Source organism: Lemur catta, chromosome 11 (assembly GCF_020740605.2).
Source record: "Lemur catta isolate mLemCat1 chromosome 11, mLemCat1.pri, whole genome shotgun sequence".
NCBI lineage: Eukaryota > Metazoa > Chordata > Mammalia > Primates > Lemuridae > Lemur > Lemur catta.
In genome coordinates this window covers 18,996,986-19,013,801 of record NC_059138.1, presented here as the reverse complement: position 1 = coordinate 19,013,801, position 16,816 = coordinate 18,996,986, and the positions used below count along the sequence as shown (strand labels likewise).

The window sequence follows — 16,816 nt, the reverse complement described above, 5'->3', positions numbered from 1 at the left end:
ACTGGTGTCCTCATGAGAGTCAGGGGAGAGCTTGCTGCTTGTCTCCACCACGTGAGGTCACAGCTAGATGGCACCATCTGTGAACCAGGAAGGGGGCCCTCGCCAGACACCGAACCTGCCAGTACCTTCATCCTGGACTTCCCAGCCTCAGAGCTGCCAGAAAACAAATTTCTGTTGTTTATAAACCACTCAGTCCATACTGGTTTGTTATAGCAGCCCAGAAAGACTGAAACACCCTTCAAAACTGAAAAGATAAAAATTTTCCTCCATCTTCTATGCCTCAGGTCTCATTCTTCAAGTCTCTTTAGGCAGTAAAGTATGCTTCTCCGTGCTACAGAACTGGCAACAGTAACAACAAAAGTCTAAGCTTGCTTATTTACTGTTTATTTTTATTTATTTATTTATTTATTTATTTATTTTAAGAGACAGGGTTTCACTGTGTTGCCCAGGCTGGAGTGCAGTGGCTATTCACAGACAGGATCTCACTACGGATCAGCATGGGAGTTTTGACCTGTTCTGTTTCTGACCTGGGTCAGTTCACCCCTCACAGGCAACCTTATGGTCCCCTGCTCGCAGGAGGTCAGCATATTGATGCAGAACTTAGTGTGGACACCAAATCAGCAAAGCACAGGCTCAAGCAACCCTCCTGTCTCAATCTCCCAAGCAGCTGGGACTGCAGGCATGTGCCACTACACTATTTATTTTTAAATAATACATGCACATAGTTCAAAAGATAAAATAGAATACAAAAGATTTTTTAAAACGGTATTCAGGAGAAAGTCTTCTTGTCCTCCAGCTACCTAATTCCTTCCCTCAAAGGCATGGAATATTATAGCTCATTTCTTACGGTCCACAGATGATATATCTGTATTTCTGCAAATGTTTATGAATTCCTTTTTACATCCTTCTATGCCTTGTTCTTACTTAAGATTTTATATCCAAGAACACAGCATATCAAAATACAATAAGCTTCCTCTTTCTATTTTTATGGCCACATATGACTCTTTAAATATGTATAAACCCGTTTCTGTGGCTCTAATCTCTTGTCACACCAATTCATTCAAGATACGTGGTGCCAGACAAGGCTGTCTGATTTTTAAGAAGAAAAATAAACACTCCTCCCATATTTAAATATTTTCTATACAGTAAGCCATGTTATTGTATCAATGCTAAACTTACTGGGTGTGATAACTGTAGTGCAGGTATACAGAAGACAGTCCTCCTTACCAAGTATTTAGAGGTGAAATGTCATGATTCCTCCAACTTACATTCAAGTGGCTAGGCAAAATAATACAAATATACATACCACATTGGTTCAAAACACACAAGGAGTATACAGGCAAGTGCAGCAAAATGTTAACAGCCAGTGAATACAGATGAAGGATACACAGGTGTTCGTAGTACTAGTTTTCTAAAGCTTTGAAATTTTCAAAATCAAAAACTGAGGCAGGCTGGGCGCGGTGGCTCTCGCCTGTAATCCTAGCACTCTGGGAGGCCGAGGCGGGTGGATCGCTCGAGGTCAGGAGTTCGAGACCAGCCTGAGCAAGACTCCGTCTCTACTAAAAATAGAAATAAAAATTATCTGGACAACTAAAAATATATATAGAAAAAATTAGTCAGGCATGGTGGCGCATGCCTGTAGTCCCAGCTACTCGGGAGGCTGAGGCAGTAGGATTGCTTAAGCCCAGGAGTTTGAGGTTGCTGTGAGCTAGGCTGACACCATGGCACTCACTCTAGCCCAGGCAACAAAGTGAGACTCTCTCTCAAAAAAAAAAAAAAAAAAAAAAACTGAGGTAAAAAGGCTCTAGTATTTCCAAGGGGTCTCCTCATTTGCCACCTTAGAACATACTCATACAATGGTTTTTCCCAACTCCCAAGCCTAAATCCTAACCTAACCCAACCACACCCCTTGCATTCTCCCAAAAGAAAACTGAGCTCTTTAGCTATTTTTAACTATTGGCCCCTCAAACTGCTGAAGTTTCACGGCTCCTTGGGGTCTTCCTTTACTGCTTGGGTTCTTCTCACCTACAACATTCTGTAGGGGTGCTCAGACATTTACTGTACCTCTGCATTTCATGGCCTACATATTAGGAAACCAGCTAGAGAGTAAACGCCTAGAGGAAAAAGCCCTAGATCAACAATTCTTTTGTAACTCCCACAGCATCTAGCTTAATGCTATGCACATAATAGGTATTCAGAAAGCGTTCACTGAAAGGAGTTTTCCTGAAACAATTAAAGGGATAGGAACTACTGCTAAGCAATGAGGGAAAGGGTCTCAAAGCTCACTGAGATAGTCTTCTTAGAAAACATCTCCAGTCTCCTCAGCTTTTTCTCTTTAAACTCGTCTCATCTTTCTCTTTAAACTCAGCTTTCCTACGCTTCCTGACTGTCACAACTGTCTTCTCTCTACCACAAACAATGCCAAATTATTCTGAGAATGGAAAAACCTGTTCCACAACCCCAAATAAAGCAACCCTAGAAGGGTAGCAAAATTCTCTTAAATTTTATTTATATGATAACATCACTCTCTAAGACTGTGAGAAAACATAAACCCCTCTAAACGAGTACCTCTCAATGATGTGTCTATGGAATATTCCTGCACAGTAGCCTTCCACCAGTTTGAAACTCGAGAAAACGTGCCTCTGAAAGTGCGTTCATTTCAGTTAATCAAGACAATGCTAGAAACACTTGAATACAGAGGCAACTAGCCTGTTTTTTCGGACAACCTGTGTCTAACAACAATATGTACTAGAAAAGCTGATTCCCTGGCAAGAAAAAATAGGAATCCTATCTACTAAAAAACAGGCATGATATCTACTTGAAATAAAACACAAATTAAAATTGCACAAATCTACAACAGGAAGAATCTAAATCTATTTCATTTTTTCCACCTGAGTATGTCACAGACCAAAGAGGGACCTTCAAATACAACCCTCCAAAAATTAAGATCCAAAAAGCTTAGACACCTGCCCAACATTTCATAACTGAGACATCAGTGTCAAAGCTAGCTGCAGCAGTACTCTTCCCATGCTGCTCCGCCCATTTCACGTCTAAATTTCCTAACTTTAACTTTCTCCCCCAAAAGCACAATGGATAGGGAAATGGGAAACCTAACTGTGGGCAACTATGCCACTAACCAGGTGTGTAAATTTAAGTACTGTCTCATCCATAAAGGAAGAAGATTGCATTCAATTAGCTCTGATGGTCCTTATAGCTAGAATATACTATGATCTCACATTTTTATGTCAAACTGTTCCAGTTTTAAGCAATTTAAAAAGACTATTTTAACCCAAATAATATCTGTTTACCAAAATTTCATAAGTATAAAGAATCTAGAAATTATTACCTACATGATTACTATTACCTAAATTTTGGTAGTATGTCCTTTTCAACTTTAATCTGAAACCTGTTTGAATGCATATTTATCCAAAAGACCTTGGGAAGTTACATATTTCACATATATTTTCCATTCAACCTGGAATATGCTATATAAACATATTAAATTCTTCAGAAATAATTTGCACCAGCATGAAATTTTATAGACTACAATAACCTTTAAATATCAGAATAAAACTGTCTTTACCTCTGGACTGCCATTAGGCAGGCTTAAAAAAAAAAAATCCAGCCTGCTGCCAGGCATGGTGGCTCAAGCCTGTAATCCCAGCGACTCTGGAGGCTGAGGAGGGAGGGAGGATGACCTGAGGCCAGCAGTTCAGGACCAGCCTGGACAACACAACTAGACCCCTTCTCTACAAAAAAAAAAAATAGAAAAGGAAAGAAAAAACTTAGCCAGCATGGTAGTGCATGTCTGTAGTCCTAGCTACTCAGAAGAGATGAGAGGGATCACTTGAGCCCAGGAGTTCGAAGCTGCAGCAAGATACTATCAGGCCTCTGCAATCCAGTGGCCTGGGTGACAGAGCAAGACCCTGTTACTAGGCCATCCGTATCACGAATGGGAAAAGACAAAAGGGAAAGGAAGAAAAACAAGGAACAGAAAAAAGAACCCAAAAAGACAAAAGGAAGGAAACTGAGTGAGTAAAGAAAGAAAAAACAATAAATGAGGAAGAAAGGAAGGGCTAAAAACTAGCTTGCTGGTATTCCAAGGTCAGGGTGGGCCAGCAGCCCACAGAACTCTCAGATAGATTCCAGACACTTTAAGGTGTCTTGTTTGTTTTATTTTGTATAGTTTTGGACCGAAAGTTTACCCAGAGGGGCCATGTTTACTTGTGCCTGCTTCGAGACTCCCTGTCCAGGACTGGGAGGATTCCCAGGCATGAAAAGGAACACACAGTCCACAATGAGCTACATGTATGTCTCAGACCTGACATGTTCTTGATGAGCAATCTTGCCAGAGGTCAGAGCTCTTACCTCCAAAGAGCACAGTGGGCAAAAAGATGTTTTAGCACATAATATGTATACTTATACAATTACAGTACAGTGTCTTAAAACAACTGTTACCCTCCAAAAACAACCACCACTGCATTCAGAACACGTGCATGTCCAGTTGATTCTTGGGGCCACTGTGGTTTCCCTCCACAATGTAGGACCCCTTTCTGGGGAAGGGGCTGGGACCACTTGGACATAGAATGAGCCCAGGACAGCAGGCCACCACCTGTCCTACGTGCAAAAACAAAACTCTTATTACAAGGCATGATTTCTCTCACGGATGATCATTTTTAAAATTTCAGAGCAATTCTGTTTATTGGGTATTTCTGCTATTTAAATCCCGAATGATTATTTTTTTAAAACACATTATCCTGAAACTACTTTTCAAATGATATGAAATGATAAATACAGTATGGATGCATTAAGCCTATAAAGTCCTTGATACAAACTGCACCCTGAGTAGTAACAAAGATACATGGCAAAAAGAAAACCCCTATGTTCCTTTCTCAGAAAAATTAAATTAGTAGCACAAAGAATCTTAAAATAGAAGGGGGATTTTGATATCTTTTTCCATGAAAATAGGAGAAGTGTACAAACACATAAGCACAGTAACTTTTCACAAACTAACCAAAAGTCATAAAATAAACCAAACATTTCAAAAATAAAATCCAAAGAAAGGTTTGAATGGCATTTTTAAAAAACTGCTTTTCACTTGCTATCAAATACCTGCATTTTCAGGCAATAAATGCTAAAAATTGAAGAGTCATCACAAATTATTTTTGAACAGAACCTATAAAAAGTGAGCATTATAAAATTTTGAAAAGCTATAGGAAAGGCTAAAAAAATATGAGAGATACTATGGACAAAGGGGACTAAATAAGTGTTTTTAGCATAGCAATAATTAATCTCTCTGGAAACATAAACAAAGAAGATAACCACAGATTTTTAAAAAATAAAATGTGCAATGAATGCATGATATGTCAATATAAAAGCAGAAAGCAAAACAATTATCAGTGGCCTTGACGATGGACAGATAAGTAGCTTGGTGCAGTTATGAGCATAACAAAAGATTCAGTACTAACAAAAATTCCCCGAGAAATAGGACACAAGCACTCAAGGTCACAGGCCATGTACGATTTCACAAGACAAAGATCCAAGGTTGCATTTTTTTTAATGAGTTATACAAGAATTAATAGAGCAGGCTCCCAGAAACTCCTTTATTGGTATTTATACCATCACTGGAAAGACATCTTTAGAAGCCCACTGCCTCCTGCATAGAGATGAAAACCAGCAGATCTTCCACACCCACATCAGCAGCCTTTCCAAACTGGGATGTTCAGACTCAATTTTCAGGTCTTCTCAAGTACATAGCACAATACAGAGAAGCTTGCCCTCGAGACTCGTCCCTAACTCCTGAAGGAGAAAGAGGGCCAGCCACACTGCAAGCAGTTTAATTTAAGGAGTCCTAGATCTTCTCCCCCAGGGACTCAAAAGCATCACCCCAAACACTGAGACCAGTCTTGATTAACAGGTATCTTTCAAAATGCTAAAGTTCTCCTGGGGGGGGGGGGTCTACAACCATATCACTGTATAAGCTCAATTACAGCATTTTGGGGCCAATAAGACCTCTCTCCATCCAACCCCTCCATTTACAGATGAGTACAGAGACTCCACTCTCCCACGGATCCATAGCTAGTTGGAATCAGAATCCAGCGGAACTACTGCAAAGCATATAACCCAGCATCCAACACTATTCTACCTCAGTACTCTCCACCAAACTAAGTAAGATCAGCCACAGCACAGAAAGACAACTTCTGGAGGGGCGCGGTGGCTCATGCCTATAACCCTAGCACTCTGGGAGGCCGAGGCTAGGTGGGAGGACCAGGCAAGGTGGGAGGACTGCCTGAGCTCAGGAGTTCAAGACCAGCCTGAGCAAGAGCGAGACCCTGTCTCTACAAAAAAAAAAAAATTAGCCAGGCGTGGTTGCATGCGCCTGTAGTCCCAGCTTCTCGGGAGGCCAAGGCAGGAGGATCGCTGGAGCCCAAGAGCTTGAGGTTGCAGTGAGCTATGATGATGACACTATACTCTAGCCTGGGTGACAGCGTGAGACTCTGTCTCAAATAAATGAATGAATGAATAAAAGAGAACATCTGACAGGGAAAGGAAGAAGAGGAAAATGTGGAGGAAATCCATATGGGGGCTTTGGCCATCCAGAAGTCAGCATGGGAAGCTGGTTGCCCAGGTGTGAGAGATTGAGGAAAGGAACCTAAAGAGATGTGAGAAGGCAAACACAGATGTTGCCACTTAAGTGCTCCTCTTATTAAATACTAGAAAAAATACCAAGTGTCTTAACATCTTAACTCTCTAAAGCACAGAAGGCTTTTTAAAGCTTTTGAGCAAGGGCGGAGGGACACAGCCCAGGACAGGTTGGGGGAGGGGAGCACACAGCAGCCCCTAACAACTGGCTCATGGGTGGTCCCCAGCACTCTTGTCACACAGACTGCCAGCCCCAGCCTCAAACTGTCAAGTCTGAAGAATTCAAGACAGTCTCACAGATTTAGTTACAAAGATTATGTCACAGACGTATTTGAGTCAAGAAATAAGTGCGGATCTGGGTAGCAAATCACATGTAGTTCTTTTCAAAGAAATAGAGTAGATCAAAATCTAGGGTCATGCCCATGAAATACAGTCGAAAATCAATTATATGGATGCTAAATCAACTCTAAGATTTTAAGGTCCAACCATTTTATAAAAGCAGTTAGAAAATACAGAATTTCAAGCTAAAACTGAAATGAGTAGATGTGAAAAGCAGGGATTTCTCATGGCCTCAGCCCAGCTTTGTGGCCTGAGCTACACAAATGACTTCTTTCCTAATCCATAAAGCATGCCATCATGAGCGTCGGGTGTGCCGTCCAGAAACTTGATTTAAACAGGTTAACGATCATAAAGCAATCTAAAAATGTAAGCACTGCATGAATTCTGGGCTTAACTTTGGAATGGCATTTGATATGCCAAATAACGGCATCTGGTGATATTGTGAAGTATTCACCAGAAATGAAAAGGAAACCTCATTAATTTATTATTTTCTAACAAAGGAGTCTGTGCTGTTAAGTAGTTAATATGACACAGTTAATGTATCTTTAGAAAGTTTCAAGACATTTAAAAACTTAGAACTTTTCCTTTTTATCTTCCCATTCCCCACTCACCTATTTCTTCTGTTTTATTTCCCTGTTTTCAGATAAAATTATATACCCGCATATTTTTCCCCAAAGTCTTACTTTTCTTTCCTCTCCAATAAATTCATTCACGTTAGAATATATTGTCAAACCTCACTTCAACTCACCTGAGATGTTGAGTCCATCAGACTCTGGGCCCCTGGGAGTGAGGTTTAAACTGGAATGCTTCCAGAGCACCACCTGCCCTCTTAGAATGCCTTAGAATGGCTACCAATGCTTCCCCAAGACCCCTCCCCACCACGGGCCCCAATAAACATACACCTTAAGTAAGAGCGGTGTGCTTACTACGCACTAGGCTTTAAGTCTCCTAGTATCCCCGCCCCATTGCTACCAGATTCCAGCCCCAGTTCCCTCATTCAGAAACTGCAGAGCCACCACTGTTCCCCAAGGTCCTCAAAATAGGGGATGACTGTGCCCTGACTTACCCATAATCCCCCTGATGAGCATCACCTGCCATGAGGCAGCTACCTTCAGAGGACAGCCAAACTAATGATACCACCATCTGCTATGGACCCAAATCCATGGAATTTTGTCTATGAAAAAAACTATGTCTCATAAAGATCATTTTATTTACTGAGGCCCCAATTACATAATATGAGACCGGGCGAGATGGCACATGCCTGTAGTCCCAGGCATGGTAGGATTGCTTGAGCCGAGGAGTTCAAGGCCAACCTGGGCAACCTATGGAAACTCCTGTCTCTTATTTTGATATATATATGTATAGATACAGATATAGATATAAATGGCTAAAGGCACTTGGCTAAATTTAATACAACATTAACGTTTAAGGAGTAGCAAATAGTTTTGTCATTTAATAATGTCAGAAATATTTCAATATATTTTATCAATAACTGGAGTTTAGTTAAGCAAGAATACCCAATCTGAGTTTTAACAGACCCAAAGGTTTTTGGAAAATATATGGAATCCTCAAGAAAACTTGCAAAACAAAATGAATTTAATCCATTTTAAACTTTTTAAACTCAGTTTCAATACAGCAATTTTTAATGACATCATATTGGAGAAATCAAGCAATGATAGCTGCTGCAATGTGAAAAGGGGGAAAAAACAGGCAAAGACTCACAGTGCTTTAGAAGAGACAGTCTAATCCAATTGTTCTCAAAGTGTGGCCCTTTGACCAGCAATGTCAGCATTACCTGGAAACTGGGAAGGAAGGCACATTATTGGGTCCACTAACAAGCCCTCAGTGATTCTGATGCACATTACAGTTTGAGAACCACAGACCAAATCCAATCACTCCATTGATGAGAAAGAAATGAACCCAGTAACTTCCTTAAATTCTTGTATCAAGTGAGTGACTATGGTCATTACAAACAATTCCCACTAACCTTCAAAACAATTCTTAAACTATATACCTGAATACAAGTAATCTCATAGGATATTCTAGGCAAAAGTACATCTTGATCTTCTGAGACATTAATTCTAATACCATTACTCATTACTATACACAGGCAGGTATAATTTTTTACAGTTAATTTACATTTAATACCTAAAAAAACTTCACACGACTGACTTCTCCACAAAGTAGCAACTCAAATCTCAGTGTTTTTTTTTTTTTTGGTTGGTTGGTTGTGTTAACTTACGTTGCTATTGGCAGTGGTGGGTTTTGCCTTGTTATGGTTTTGTGTTGATTTGGTTTCAAGGGCAACAGCAGGAGTTGATGGAATATATGGTTGATTGTTTTGGGTTTGGGGATTTTGTTTACTTATTTTTTTTGCCCCACCCAAAAGGTTCACACTAAAGGTGTCAGAAAAAGACTAATGGGCTGGGCGCGGTGGCTCACGCCTGTAATCCTAGCACTCTGGGAGACGGAGGCGGGCAGATCGCTGGAGCTCAGGAGTTCGAGACCAGCCTGAGCAAGAGTGAGACCCCGTCTCTACTAAAAAGAGAAAGAAATTATCTGGCCAACTAAAAATATATATAGAAAAAATTAGCCGGGCATGGTGGCGCATGCTTGTAGTCCCAGCTACTCGGGAGGCTGAGGCAGGAGGATCACTTAAGCCCAGGAGTTTGAGGTTGCTGTGAGCTAGGCTGATGCCACGGCACTCACTCCAACCCAGGCAACAGAGGGAGACTCTGTCTCAAAAAAAAAAAAAAGAAAAAGACTAATGGACTCGTAGTTGCGTAAAAGGTCCCCCCAAGACTTCACATTTTATTTTGAAATATATTCAATGACTTTGTTTTTTAGACAACAGATTTATATTTCCAGCTGTGTTTTACCCACTCTATAATAAGATTAGTTTTCATGTGTGTAACATGTAGTGGTAGAATGATAGGAAGACAGCATCTATAATATGAACAAGCTGTTGTGCTTGAAGACAAGCCTAAAATCCAGCCACACGTAACACAAAGTAGGTAGGTTAAGTCTGATGTACAGTAGATAGCAGACTGCATATCATCTTGTAAAAGAACTACACCACATATTCAGCTGCATCATCAACCCCCCCAATATAGAATCTACCACATGAAATAAAATCCACTATCTTCAGCCTTAGGGCACTTGTTCTAAACAGATATTTGATGTGTCTCATACCTTTTTATATAAATATTTCAAGGTCTAGTAGTGGTTATCTACACAATTAAACATCTGTTTCTATTTACCTTTTAAATATCCTCTTTGAAAAGTTTGTAACTTGAGTGTTAAGATTACCACAGACTGAGATTTAAAGGCTAAAGAAATGTTTCCATTCCTGTTTCTCATATTGAAGTTGTTTTGTCAATGTCATGCCATACTAAAGATATTTTCAGTCCTTTTTTCAGACTCTATTAACATATACAATCACCTTGATTTCACAAACCAAATTTTCTAACTAATGTAGTTCAGTGCATGATTTTATTTCCTCTGAGGAAGTACCACAGACGAATACACAAAGCAATAGAAACAACTCCTTCAATTTGATTTATACTTCCAACGCATCTGTATGACCTGAGCACCAAATCTTCTTGTGACTTTATTTTTCAACCTGTCATCAAATAAACATAACAATCCTGCTACATGTCATACAAGAAAGAAATCAAAGTTACTGAGTTAACAATGATGCCCCTGGAGAGACTGCATTCCTGGGAAAAACGGCAAAGTCAGAGTAGTTACTGGTTACTTCTCTTCAGATCCACAAGGCCCTTTTACCCTCTGGAGCTAAATGAGAGGGCTTAAATTATTTAAACATTCATTTATTCAACAACTATTTATGACCACTGTTTCTCGGAACAGAAACTTAGGTGTCAAGCACTATACTAGACACTGGAGATACAACAGTCAGCAAAACAAACAGTCCCAGCCCCTCACAATACTTCTTAGGAAAGTATTGATTAAACTTGTGGGACTTTCAATTGGTTTATATGCCAAAGGCTCACATCTATTTGTAAATAATTAGTTGTAATCAAAATTACTCATAATCTCTCCACTCTGCTCCTGAAAAAGGGAGAACACGTGAACTACATGAAAAGCTCACAGAACACACAAACAAATGCTCTGTAACATGAAGACCTCACATAGGTCAAAAATATCACCCAGTAAGTACCTTATAACCTGCAAATGGGAAGCAGTGTTAAACCCTAGAAGATGACTCAAGATTTTTCTTTTAAAGGCAGAATGCCTTAGCTTAAATGTTGACCTGTCAAATAGATTGAAACATAATCAAATCCTCTGTAACTGCTGTCCAATACAGTAGCCACTAGCGTCTATTTACGTTTAAATCAATTAGAAATTCAGTTCCTCAGTCATACTGGCCGTATTTAAAGTGCTGAAGAGTGGCTAGTGGCTACCATACCGGAGAGCGAAGCTTTATAAATCACTTCTATCATCTCAGGAAGCTCTACAGGACAGTGCTGTTCTACAAATACCTCTGTAATACTGAATCTGAAAATTAGAGTGTAATGAAATGTGATAGAGCATCTGTGCTAACCTGTGGTACACAAAAGTACGTCCACTGGTAATGCGGTGCCAGTTTTTCCTTTCCAAATAAGCTGAAAAGTGATAACACATGGAACATTCTCCCAGTGAATATTAGTAACCAAGAAAATTCACATTGTCCAATTGGTCAGTGAAGGATTAAACTGGGAAATAAGTGAAAAACTGATTATACTATGCGCCTTCCTTCCTGCCCCTTTTACAAGAGTATATTAGTAGTATCTTGTATTTTCTGTGTAAGTTTTGTCTTAGAGTACTTTTAAGCTGTGCTTTTAGCCTAGTAGCTAATAGCAGAGAAGGTGGTAAGGACAGTTCCAAATGAAGATGGGTGATACAGGCAAACACCAACACAGATGATGCAACTCAAAGGGAAGTAAATGGGACCAATGCAATAAATTAAGTGCTTACTGTGTGCCAATGATAGGTCAAAAAAAAATAAGCAATCCTACCTTTGAAGAGCCCAATTTAGTAGGGGTGTCCAACATTTAATAAATACAATATGATAAATGTAATAAGACAAACATGTGTAAGACACAGAGATGACACAGGGAGAGTATTTTTAAATGGTTTCTGAGGAGAAAGCAGAGACAATTTCCTGAAGGAGGTACTCAAGAAGCAGAATAGCAAACTACGCAGAGCTGTGCAAAGGAACTCCAAATGCTGGAGAAAATGCCTTTGGTGATAACAGGGATGGGGGTAGACAATGGAAGGAGGGAGATGGGTCTACAGTTATTTCCACATCTGACCACAGAAACGTTTATGACAGGTTGGCCTAGGTGTGTCTATAAACTTTCTTCACCAAAACTCCAAGTAATGTGAAAACCAATCCCTAAAACTTGGTAAGTGATATACCCACATGTGCCGTACCGCTAACAATATTTGACAGCAATCATTAGCAGGAAGTTGTTTGTAACATAGTACCACTTAATAGTACACGGTGGTCACAAAAACATTGTAAATTGCAATCCTGTTTTCAAAAAGAAACGTCTGTCTTCTGTGAGTTTCAGTTGGAATAATCTTAAGATATCAATGAACACGTTTTCAAAACAAATAGGTTACCCTCACATCTAAATGTTCCCACCAAGTTTATATGACCAGGAGACCAATGAAACAAATCAAGAGAAGGGAGATGTAAAGCAAAGTTTCTGTACTCCAAACTAGAGAAGTTTTCGTCCTCCAAAATTTCCAAGGCAGTTCTGCTACTCTGTATACTGCATCGTACTTCTGGGTACATCCTGCCTATGGCCACCATACCTGTATTGTGTCCAGCAACATAAAGGACTTCCGAGGCTGCTCGGGTAAATACGTGAGAAATATCTGCATCTTCTAGAGACCCTTCCCTTCATTTCACATGTATGTTCCAGTCTCAAAACAAGAACAAAATAAAAAACTTCCAGGGAACCTGTTCTAATTTACTGGAATCCTGTCTTTCCTCTCTCCACAATAAACTTCTTGAAAAAATGGCCTACAGGCTTTAAAGGACTCGCCAGGAGATTTTCCTCCCTTTAATACGAGCAAAACTTTCCAGACAAAATATACGTTCATAAACTCGCTGGTCCTTGGCAAACATATTACTACTCCTATTCACACAGACATGTGGCCCTTAGGTAAAGGTATGTTTTCAACACAGCACACTAATAATTGAAAGTTGGGGTTCTAGAATCAGCCTCCCTGAATACTAGCCAGGGTAGTCCTCCCGGATCAACTCTCCCTTCATCTCTTGAGTTTCAGTTGCCCCAAATGTAAAATGGGGATGACGGTGTTTACGGAGTATATCCACGTCTGCACAGTCACAGTGCCTGGCACACAGCGATCCCATCTAGTGACAGACAGACCAGTAAGAGTTAGCTATTTTAACTTCATCCCTAAACACGATTTCACAACTATTCCATCAAGCTGGTTCCCCCTATTAAGTTCTCACTCCTCACTGTGCATCAGAATCACTTAGGAGGGTTTTTTTAAAAAAAATATACTGTGTCTAGATCCTATTTGGATTTGGGTTCAATTGGTCTGGGCCGCGGCCGGGAATCAGAATTCTTTTCAAAGTTAGTTATAACGCGTAGCCAGATACAGGTCCACATGTAGATCTCCGTACGTCCACAGTGACACACACATCACCTGTAAGGTCCGTCGGAGTTCCGAGCAAATCGGCGCAGACAGGCCCTCCGGCCCGGAGGACGAAGCTCACCTAGAGGCTGGCACGATGAACCCCAGCGCCGCTCCCCGAGGATCAGCTCCGACCAATCCCTCAAGCCAGTGCCGGCACCCGCGCGGCCGGGCTCGTCGGGACACACGCCCCCTCGGCCTCTCCTCCACCGCCCCCGCGCGCCCGCGCCTCCCGCACCCCGGCCCCCGCCCGCCCACGGCACGTGACTCGACACGCGCCAGCTGCACGCGGGCTCCACCAAAACAAAAACAGAGGAGGCGGGCCGGGCGGCGGCGGCCGCGCGCGGGGGCGGCGGGGAGCGGGCGCGCCCCCGCCGCCACTGCCCGGCGCCGCGGCCGCGCCTCCGCCGCCCCGGGCGCCGCCGGCCGCGCGCCCGGGCAAGCCGGGGGCGGGAGGGCAGAGGGCGCCACCCTGTTTACCACCCCGGCCCCGCCCGCGCCCGGAAACGGTCTCCCGGGAGCCGGCCGGCGAGTGCGCACCCTCCCGCCGCCCGGAACGCCGGCCCTGCGTGGGAGGCGCCGGGCTCCCCGCGCGCCCCGGCCCGCCGCCCCCGGCTGCTGCGTGTCAGCCCCCGTCACGACTCTGCTACGCACTTCGCCCCCAGCCTTCAGCTCCTGCGCTTCCGCAGACCCCTCACGTGGCCGCCGCCTCCCCGGCACCGCGCTCCCCGGCGAGCAGGGCTGCGGGCCCTCGCGCTCCGAGGGATCCCGAGCCCGTCCCACCCCGCCTCGGACGTCACCCTTCTCGGACCACCCAACCCACACCTTCCGCCTGGGGCGGGGGGGCGGGGACATGGCTCCGAGCTGTCAGAAGCCTCCGGTTCTCCACATGACGGAGCTCACCCCTCACCCTTAGCACCGCCACTCACCCAACCGCCTAGCTGCGAGCTGAAGCAGACATTTAAAACGTAGAGGGTGGGGGGAACGTCTTGATTTTTCTCCTTAATTCGGGGGGAAAAAAAAGAAAAAGAAAACAGAAGACGCAGCTCTACCCCCTACACTCGCTGTAAGACTCCCCACGTCCTCCTACCAAACGCAACAGACTTACCAAATAGAAATGCCCACCCCGCACACCTGCTAGGTAACCTGCCTAGGGAGCTCTGGAGCCCCACCCACCCCGCCTCCTGGAAACCTGCGCTGGGGTGGGCTGGAAGCGACACTCTCTGCTATCCTAAAGTCAGAGGAGTGAGAGGGGACAGGCAACCCGGCCCCACCCGGCGCGCTGTACCCTCCCGTCCCGGCCTCCGGAGCTAACCAAGATATCCTGCGTCCCTCGCGGCCGAAAAGAGGGACGGGGCCAGAGGCCTGAGTTCCAGCGAGTTGCTTTTTCCCGTTCAGAACCAAGACACCGCGTCCTTTCTAATGAGCAGCCCTCCCCCCCCCCGCCCTTATTGCTTGTTGACAGCAAAGGTGGGGGACGTGGGAGAAGGGCGAGAGTTGTCTCTAGGTTCGGGATGTTGGGCTCCGAGGAGGGAAGAGGTGGGATCTCGAAATGGAAACAGTCCCCCCTCCCTCCCCTCCCTTCCCTCCTCCTCCTCCTCTTCTTCTGTTTACCTCAAGTTTGAATTTTATCTGCGCAACATTAGCTGGAATGCGGACATTGAAAAAAAAAATACTCTCTCTCAACCCGGCAGCAGCTCCGGAGGAGCCATGTGGCATCAAGCCACCTCAAAGGGGAAAAAAGTGCTCTTAGCAACACAAACATGGCGAAATAGCTTCGACATGCCCGTTTCACGCAACAGCCCTACCTTCCCTCGCCCGCCTTCGGAGCAGCCTGGCCGGGAACCGGAGACCACCCTCCCGGGGGGCGGCGAGCAACCGGGAGTCCGAGGGTGGGAACGCGGGGCGTGCGAAAGGGGGATGGCGGAGTCCGCGGGGGGGATATTTCGGACTGACGAGCAGAGCGATCTGCCTCACCGGGAGTGAGGGGACGCCGTCTGCACCCCAGAGATCGCAACAGAGAACAGAATTCCCGTCCCCAAGTCCTGCCAGCCCGGCTCTCCCCACCCTACGCAACTTACCTCTGGGCGAACACTCGCCGCTTAGGTCCTCTTCTCGACCCTTCCTCCCGAGCGCGACGCGAGGGGGAAAATGATGCGCATGTAGATTTGTAGAACATATTCTTCGAGAATCTCCCTTGGATTACCACGAGGAGCGATGGAGACTCCGGAGACAGGTGCCGTGCTGGCCGCGGCTGCCGGCGAAAAGTTGTTCTCTGCGCGGTGGGCGGCGGGGTGCCCGGGCCAGGGCTGAGGACCCCCGGCTCCCTGCCCCCAGGCGTCGCCCACTTGTCACGCCAGGCTGCTGCGTGCGCCCGGCTGCAGGGGAGGTGGCGTAGTTTCTCTTCCTCCCACCTCTTCTCACTCACTTGTTTTTGTAGCCGTGGGCTCCCCTAATGCTTTCCTCTCACAATGTTGTTTCATTATATCATGTCCATCATGTGACACCGGAGAGGCCTCTCTATGGAAACTTAAAGGGGCTCCCACGTGACTGCAGCAGCAGCAACAACAGCAGCAGGACTGGCGGCGGCGGCCGTAGCAGCGTTTGTACCACCACCCACCGGGAGCCCCTCGAAGCATCCCGAAGGGGCTTGTGGCGCTGCAGAAGCCCCGATGAGGGAGCCACAGCATCCGGGAGCTGTGGCGTGTGTGCGTGCTTGGAGCCCGTGCTCCGTGCCTGAGAAGCCGAACAGAAGGAGCGTCCTTAAATCCTTTCCTACAGTCACAAAACCCACGCTCTGTTAAAATGACATTTCGTGGCTCCTACTTAGTTTCCCCCAAGAGCTGTGAGTTTTCTATCAGGCCTGATTAAATTTTACAAAGTCAAAAAGAAAAACTGGATTTGTCCCTTTGCGAGTTCAGTCAGATCGCTGGTAGAACAGAAATGACAAAACAATAATAACAGAAATAGAATCAGGCATTTGATACATAATTACCATCACCACAGCTTTCAAGCTTTCTGGAATTACATTCCTCCAGTAACTGTTGATGATGCTTGCAGGAGGCAAAATGCAATGCAGTTTTTCTCTTCCGCAGCTATATTGGGGCTTTGTTGCTGACAACAGTAAAAACTTGTTTGTGTCAGGAAGTGAGGTATGAAG

At 44.2% G+C, this 16,816-nt stretch overlaps 1 long non-coding RNA gene across 1 annotated transcript in view; it reads right to left on the bottom strand.

Annotated features, from left to right (window-relative positions):
• LOC123647740 overlaps positions 1–16,735 on the bottom strand; it is a 48,675-nt gene extending 31,940 nt beyond the window's left edge. The window contains exon 1 of the long non-coding RNA XR_006738324.1: positions 15,738–16,735. This is a non-coding gene — a long non-coding RNA (uncharacterized LOC123647740). The remainder of the gene's footprint in view (positions 1–15,737) is intronic.
• Between the last annotated feature and the right edge of the window lie 81 nt (positions 16,736–16,816).